This window comes from Megalopta genalis, unplaced genomic scaffold (assembly GCF_051020955.1).
Source record: "Megalopta genalis isolate 19385.01 unplaced genomic scaffold, iyMegGena1_principal scaffold0700, whole genome shotgun sequence".
In the NCBI taxonomy this organism is placed as follows: Eukaryota; Metazoa; Arthropoda; class Insecta; order Hymenoptera; family Halictidae; genus Megalopta; species Megalopta genalis.
The window spans coordinates 112,501-120,000 of record NW_027476769.1 but is presented as its reverse complement, the minus strand read 5'-3'; the positions used below and the strand labels follow the sequence as shown (position 1 = coordinate 120,000).

The 7,500-nt window shown below is 55.6% G+C and overlaps 1 pseudogene; it reads right to left on the bottom strand.

Annotated features, from left to right (window-relative positions):
* The window catches only part of LOC143263529 (large subunit ribosomal RNA), a 12,480-nt pseudogene that overhangs the window by 2,805 nt on the left and 2,175 nt on the right, over positions 1–7,500 (bottom strand).

The window sequence follows — 7,500 nt, the reverse complement described above, 5'->3', positions numbered from 1 at the left end:
GGCTTTGGTTTGCCTGAGCTTGACGTCGATGGGTATGGCGCCGGCTACCACGCACACGCTGTCCCACGATGACCTGCGGTATGCGCCGGTCATCGCGATGAGAGCGCGGCGCTGTGCAGCTCTCAGCACTCTGAGCTCCCCCTCCGTGCACCGGTCGGCCCACCCGGCAGCAGCGTACGTTGCCACCGGGATGAAAACCCCGCGATACACGGCGGAGAGTGCTCCGAAGCGGAGCCCCCATCCACATCTTGCCAGTCTACCCAGCTTCGCGAAGAGCGAGCCGACCTTGTCACTTATGTAGTTGCAATGGGTTCGAACACCCATGCCTCTATCAAAGTGGACGCCGAGGTACTTGACGGAAGGTTTGAATCCTAGGGGCTTATTTCCGATCCGAATGGTCGGTGGCCTTTTTGTTAAATCTAGTTTGGAAGCGCGGACTGCCTTGCGTTTTCGGTCTGGGCGCGATCCTCCCCGTCGGCCTATCCTATCTCTCTCGATGTATCCGCTGCGCAGGACAATCGCCTCGGATTTTTTCTCGGAGATCTCTAACTTAGCTGATTTGCACCAACCTAGGATCAGGTCAACAACTCGTTGACCTTCGATCTCTAGGTCTCTACGGCAGTTTCCGCCCACGAGGACGATGAGGTCGTCCGCGTAGGCGACGAATCTATTCTCGACTGAGGCCTCGAGAGACCTCAGGAGATCGTCGAACATCAGGTTCCAACACGCCGGGCCGAGGACGGAGCCTTGTGGGCACCCCCTCGTCGCGCGCTTGGAGACTCCTTCCGTTCCGACGGTGAGGCTGACTTTGCGGTCCTCGAAGTAGTTGGAGACTACCTCGAAGACGTTGCGTGGGCAGTCTCGGTCCCTAAGACTCTTCAACACTAAGGGCCACCAGACGTTGTCGAAGGCTCCGGAAATGTCGAATAGCAGCGCTATCACATGCCGATGCTCTGAGGCATCAACCATGCGGCGCAGCTCGACAATTGCATCTTCAGTCGACTTTCCGCGCATGAAGCCGTACTGTCTGCTGGAGATGCGTCCCGTTGCCATCGCCGTCTGGTCGAGTCGGCTCTTAAGGAGCTTCTCGAAGGTTTTTCCTACGACGGAGAGGAGACAGATCGGTCGGTAGGACTTCGGGTCCTTCACGTCCTTGCCCTCTCCCTTCAGGAGCACTCTGAGGGAGCCCTCCTTCCAGGTGGGGGGAAAGACGCCCCAACGAAGGCACCCGTTGAATAGGCGAACTAATTGTCCTAACACTACTTTCGAGGCGGCCTTCAGCACTCGGACCTCGATAAGGTCCGGTCCTGGTGCCTTGTCGTTTCTGAACGTGCGAATCGCTCCCGCGACCTCGTCCGGTGAAAACGGAGAGGCGTCCGCGGTGTTTGACGCGACTCGCGCGTTCTCTCTAGTCTCTCGCTGCTCGGGCGTGTCATCTTCCGGCCGGTCGTCCGGGACGTGTGCTTCCAGAAGCGTGTTGGCGGTCTCTATCGCGCTCATGGTGTTTTCGTTGCCTCGCCGGAGGGTGCTGATCACCCTCTCGACACGGAGCTTGTTCGCTTGCAGCTTGTACACGATGCCCCAAGGCTCCGTGTTCCCGTACGACGATACAAAGTTTCGCCAACTTTCGAGTTTCGCCCTCTTCACCTCTCTGCTGTAGTTCCGCAACGAAGTGCGGTACTCCAGCAGTTTTTGGAGGCGTGAGGACTCATCTCTTTCCTTCTGGAAGGCACGTCTCCGTCGGTAGACAGCCTTCTTCATGACTGTGAGCTCTTTCGTCCACCATGGGTTGGACTTCCTAAACCTACGCTTTATTGGCATCGACGCGGTGCAGGCATCTTTAATGATGTCTGTGAGCGTTTCAGCCATCCCTATTGTTTCCTCCGCCGACTCCAGGCTCAGGACTTCGAGCCTCGACCGTGAAAGATCGGACAGGGTCTCGGAGAATCGCTCCCAGTCGGCTCGACGGGTGTCGAACCGAGAGTTTGCGACGCTGCGATTCCCCGTCGCGGCTCTAGGTGCCTGCAGCCTGATGTCAACAGCGTTGTGGTCGCTGGTCGTCCACGCACTTCTTACTGTCCAGCTCCTGATGAACGGAGACATGGAGGGTGACGCCAGGGTCACGTCGATGTAAGACGAGCCCGTTGGCGTCCAGAAGGTTGGTGGTTGAGCTGCGTCGTTCACAACGTTCATGCCAAACGCTGCGATCAGAGTCTCGAATTGAGCTCCTTTCTCGTCTGTGCCCCGAGGGCTCCAGAGCGAGGATTGCGCGTTGGCGTCTGTCGAAACTAGGAGTCTCTTCCCCCTCAGTGCGCAGAACACCTTCTCGAGGTGGCTGAGGTGCTTTTCAATTTCGTCGCTGTGCTGAAAATAGCACGACACCGCGTAAAATGAAAAGCCGGGTGCTAGCACTTCCGCACAGACGCAGTGGGAGTTGCTGAGCTGCGAGACGAAGACCATATCGAAGTTGGGGTTGCAGACCGCAACAGCCGCCCACGGGGGTTGTGGTTCGGCTGCTGCCAACCTCACTCCGGACCCTAGACCGCTAATTTTGTATCGCGCGCCCAGTTGGCTGACGTATGCCTCCTGCAATAGCAGGACGTCTAGCCGCTTCTGAGCGATGAGCTCGCGGACCTCTCCGGTAACTGCAGCTGAACGTCTCATGTTCAGCTGCAGTATCCTAATGTCGGGGATATTTTTAGGTGAGGGCCTAATAACCATAGTCAGTTCGGGAAAGCGACTGATTTATGGCGGCTACATACGCGGGGCAGTCCTTGCTGGTGACGCAATGGGAGGAGGGTTTCTTACCCCTAATGCAGTTTACGCAGTTGGCCGGCTTTTCCTTCTTCGGGCAGGTCTTGAAGCCGTGCCCCGTCTCCGCGCAGTGGCCGCAAGTCTCCTTCTCGGCCTTGCAGAATTTCGCAGGGTGGCCGTACCCTTGGCACTTATAGCACCTGGTCACGTTCACGTGGTCGCGTACCCTGCAGCAGCTCCAACCCACGTACAGCCTCTCTTTTGGAACTAAAAGGTCCCTGGCTCGCTTAGAGACCTCGAAGATTAAGTTGCATCGGTCTCTAGTCTTATCGCCACTCTTATAGACCAATTTTATTTCCTTTGAGAGGCTGGCCGCTTCCTCCTTACTTAAGTTCTGCTGCAGGATAGCGTCCGTCGTCTCCTTGTTGTCCTCCTGGGCCCGTGGGACGTCGAAGACGATGATCCGCGGGCTCCTTTTGGCCGGAGCACCTACAAAGTAGATAGGGACAGATGGGAATCTCGTTAATCCATTCATGCGCGTCACTAATTAGATGACGAGGCATTTGGCTAAAAAAATTTATTCCTTTATTACTTGAAATCGTACAATCATATAACTAGGGAATACTTATACCTTATGAGGTAGCACAATATTCAGAGGGACCTTACAATTTCTAACCCACCCCCACGCGCCTAACCGTTGTAATTCTGGAGTACATGTTGAAGGCGGCCAATGTTCCCATGATGGCCCTGGTGGAGAGAACCTTGAGTTCCTTCTTCCGTATGATACCCAAGTTGAGTAACCCCTGAGCGGACTTAGGACTCCATACTCCCCTCCACGAGATCGTAATGGACAGGTGGCGTACGTCAGAGCTCTGTTCTTTTTTCTTGATTCCAGCTGTGAGGCTGGCGTTGTCGGAATAGTAGTGGGTCTTTCTCTGGTGCGCCCCGTCCAGGTCTGTTTGTTCGCTGACCACTTGTGCGTCTAAGACCAGCGTCGTTCTACCCATTGTCGCGACCAAGTCCGGTTTCCGTATACCTTCGTCCGTAAGGTATGTTGGTTCCGTTTGGACTTGGTAACCTTGATGTCGGAGGTTCCTAGCTGTGTAGGCAACAATGGCATCGTGCCTGCGAATACGCATCCCGTGCGTACGATGGCAGTGTTGAACGACGTGGTTCAGGGTTTCAAGTGCGGAGCATCCTGCTCTGCAGTAGCGGTCAGCTTGCCTCCCTCTTGTTGTCCTGGATCGTGTGGGGAGTGCTGCTATCCTGGTTCTCGTGAAGTTGATGAAGTCCTTGCCCGTCAGGAGTCGGGTACCATCTCCAATCCACGCGTGTTGTTGTGGAGTTTCCCTTGAACCTATCAGCCCACGTCCGTCGATGGAAGAGTGTAGTCGTTTCCTCCAGAGGTCCCCAATGTGAGCCGATTCCGTTATCACCGCGTCGCCGTCCTTGAGTCGTCGTAGGCACTTAGTGATTTCGTTGTCCAGGAAGGCGTCCGTTGGATCGTTTCGGAATTGGTCATGGTCTTGCCGAAGCGCTCGCAATCTTCCCAGTCTCAACATAGGTGCCAACCATCGTAGGGAGGGGATGCCAAGTCCTCCGTCCCTGATGTCCGCGTGTATGTATGCGGTTGGCACGTCGTGTGGGAGATTTAGCCACTTGCGCACGGACGCTCGGATCATCATGTCGACTTTCCTGAGCGTCCCTATCGTTATATCCCCGAGTGCTAGGTGGTAGTACACCCGGGGTATAAGACCTGTGCGCAATGCGTACAGTCTCTGTTGTGGCTTGAGGGGCGCTTTGGCAAGGCAGGCCAGTCCTGGTCCGATCACTTCGTGCGGCCGACATCGTGCTCTGCCCTGGGCGGTGAATTTGATCCCCAGGTATTTCAGTTCTTCCCCTCGCTTCAAAGTCCGAAGTTGCTGTTGGTCGTGGTAGAACTTGGTATCGACATCAACTGCTGTCTTCTTAATGTGGCCATTGGCTTTAATGCCAATGGTTAGACATTTCCCTGGATTGATGTCCATCCCACATTGTCGAAGAAAGGATCCAGTTGTGTCGACCAAGTTCTGCAATCCTCGGGGCGTTTCGGCGAAGAGAATGATGTCGTCTGCGAAGGCGGCTGCTTTGATACACTCACCTCCTATCCTACAGCCTATGTCCGGGGACAGTCTCTGTAGGAGGAGGTGGGTGACCATGTTGAATATGGTCGGCGAGAGTGGATCACCTTGTTTGACTCCCCTACCCGGTGTTATGGGGGAGGATTTCCAACTCTCGCCTTCCAGTGTCGTGGTGCCGTCGTTGTATGTTGCGGTGATGTACTCGGTCATTTCATTGGGGACTCCCATGGTTTCCATGACTGCTGATAGAGCGGCGTGCGATATTGAATCGAAGGCCTTCCGGACGTCGATCGAAGCCAGGTACAGGTTCCTGAAACTACTGTGGTGGTGCTTCAAGATCGCGTCGAGGAGAAAGGTGTTGTCGTTGCACCCGTCCGTATTCCTGAATGCCCTCTGGCGTTCATCAATATTGATGGCTTTTGCCAGTCGGGCGGCCAGAATACGGTGGAGGCATCTGACCAATACGGACGGGATGGTGATCGGTCTGAAGTCGGCTGGCTCCGTAGCTGCATCGTTCTTGGGGAGGAATATCGTCCTTGCCTTGTTGAGGTGTTTAGGCAATTTGCGGCACATCATTATGATGTTAAAGATTCTCGCAAGGACGCCTAGCGGTGTGGCCCTCAGCTGCCGCGCGGTTACTTGGTCGGGGCCCGCTGAGGTGCCCATCGATGGTAGGGCGTCCCTGATGTCCGCTTCGGTGATTGGAATCCATACTGACGTGGCAGTTGTTGGTGGCACTTCAACTGCGGGGGATGCTCCTGATTTTTGCCGCATCACCTCCGTCCAGTATGGTTCCATTATTTGTTGCCCTGGTACTCTGGTAGACGATACTCCTTCCAAGATGTCCCTTATACACCTTGCCCTGTTCTTTTTCCAACGCACTTGTGCTAGAGCGTAGTTATGACGCCTCTGTTGGCGTCTAGTGCGCTTGGGCGGGGTGTTTCTGTTTCGTCGGGCGCGGTTCCCGGTATTCGGAAGGGGGTAGATCCGATGCAGGTATAGAGCCAGCGACTCCAATGTGTCGTCCTTCCTTCTCGTGGCTGCTTCTTCGACTATCGTTTGGAGTTCTTCTCTACAATACTCGCTGCCGCTGATGGTGGGGAGATTTAATAGATGCTCCAGTAGAGGGTCCCGTGCTTGCTGTTGTGTTGCAGGTGGATGTGCCACCTGGTTTGGAGGCTGGGGCGCTGGTTCCTCGTTGTATTCCTCCAGGAATTGGTGAACGAGGTTTTTGTAGGCTGTTGTTCGCCTATGTCCTTTAATGGATTCAACCGTTCTGTTACGGAATATTTTCACCAATTCCTGGTTGAGGAATCTCGCCCCAGCCTTCGTAAGCCGGGCCTCCTCTCTGGCCAACAATCTCGTCTCCTCCGTTGTCCATCGGATCTTGGTTTGTGTGGGCAGTTCTTGGTCCGTGACCTCGGGATGGGCCCTTCTTCGGTGCACTCCTAGACCCCTTTTGGTGGTGAAGGTCCTATCACATGAGTCGCATGGGTGTGTGTTGTCCGCTGCTTGGTTCCTCTGCTGCGCCGGGGGTGAACCGCCAGTGGGCGGTCCACTATAGTCATCCGAGGCTATTCTATTTCTTAGTGGGCCGGCTGGGGATTCGGGTCGACTGGGCTGGCAACCCTGAAGACCCTTGGCGCCGACCCCCCCCTTTTACTCCAGTCTTCCGTCAGTAGAAGGTGAAGCGGTGAGTTCCCGTGAGGGCGAGGGGACCGACTTGGAAAAACACCCGGGAAAATTCGGGGAAACCCCGGAAAATTCCACGAGTGGTTTTCCCGTAATCTAGAGCCAGGGGGGCATCATCACACCACAAGAAAATCGGGGTCGGGGGGGTTACCCCCCGCCGGGTCTTGAACCGGGGATCTCTGTGGTATGAGTCCGACGCCCTAGCTACTAGACCACTTACTCACCTTAAGAGAGTCATAGTTACTCCCGCCGTTTACCCGCGCTTTTTTGAATTTCTTCACGTTGACATTCAGAGCACTGGGCAGAAATCACATTGCGTCAACACCCGTGGGGGCCATCGCAATGCTTTGTTTTAATTAGACAGTCGGATTCCCCTAGTCCGTGCCAGTTCTGAGCTGAGCGTTGAATGGCGGCCGAAGAGGACGACCGCACCGATGGGAAACGCCACGGAAGCCTCGCAGCAAGGAAGATCCGCGGGAGGCCAAGGCACGGGACCGAGCTCGGATCCCAGCCACGAGAGCCGTTCACCTCGCCCAGGCCCGGCACGTCAGCCAGACCCGCTTCCCGACCAAGCCCGACACGCCCCGCTCCTCAGAGCCAATCCTTATCCCGAAGTTACGGATCCAATTTGCCGACTTCCCTTACCTACATTAATCTATCGACTAGAGGCTCTTTACCTTGGAGACCTGCTGCGGATATGGGTACGAACCGGCGCGACACCTCCACGTGGCCCTCTCCTGGATTTTCAAGGTCCGAGGGGATGATCCGGACACCGCCGCAACTGCGGTGCTCTTCGCGTTCCAAACCCTATCTCCCTGCTAGAGGTTTCCAGGGAACTCGAACGCTTATACAGAAAAGAAAACTCTCCCCGGATCTCCCGACGGCGTCTCCAGGTCATTTTGGGTTACCCCGACGAACACTCTTACGAGGGCCC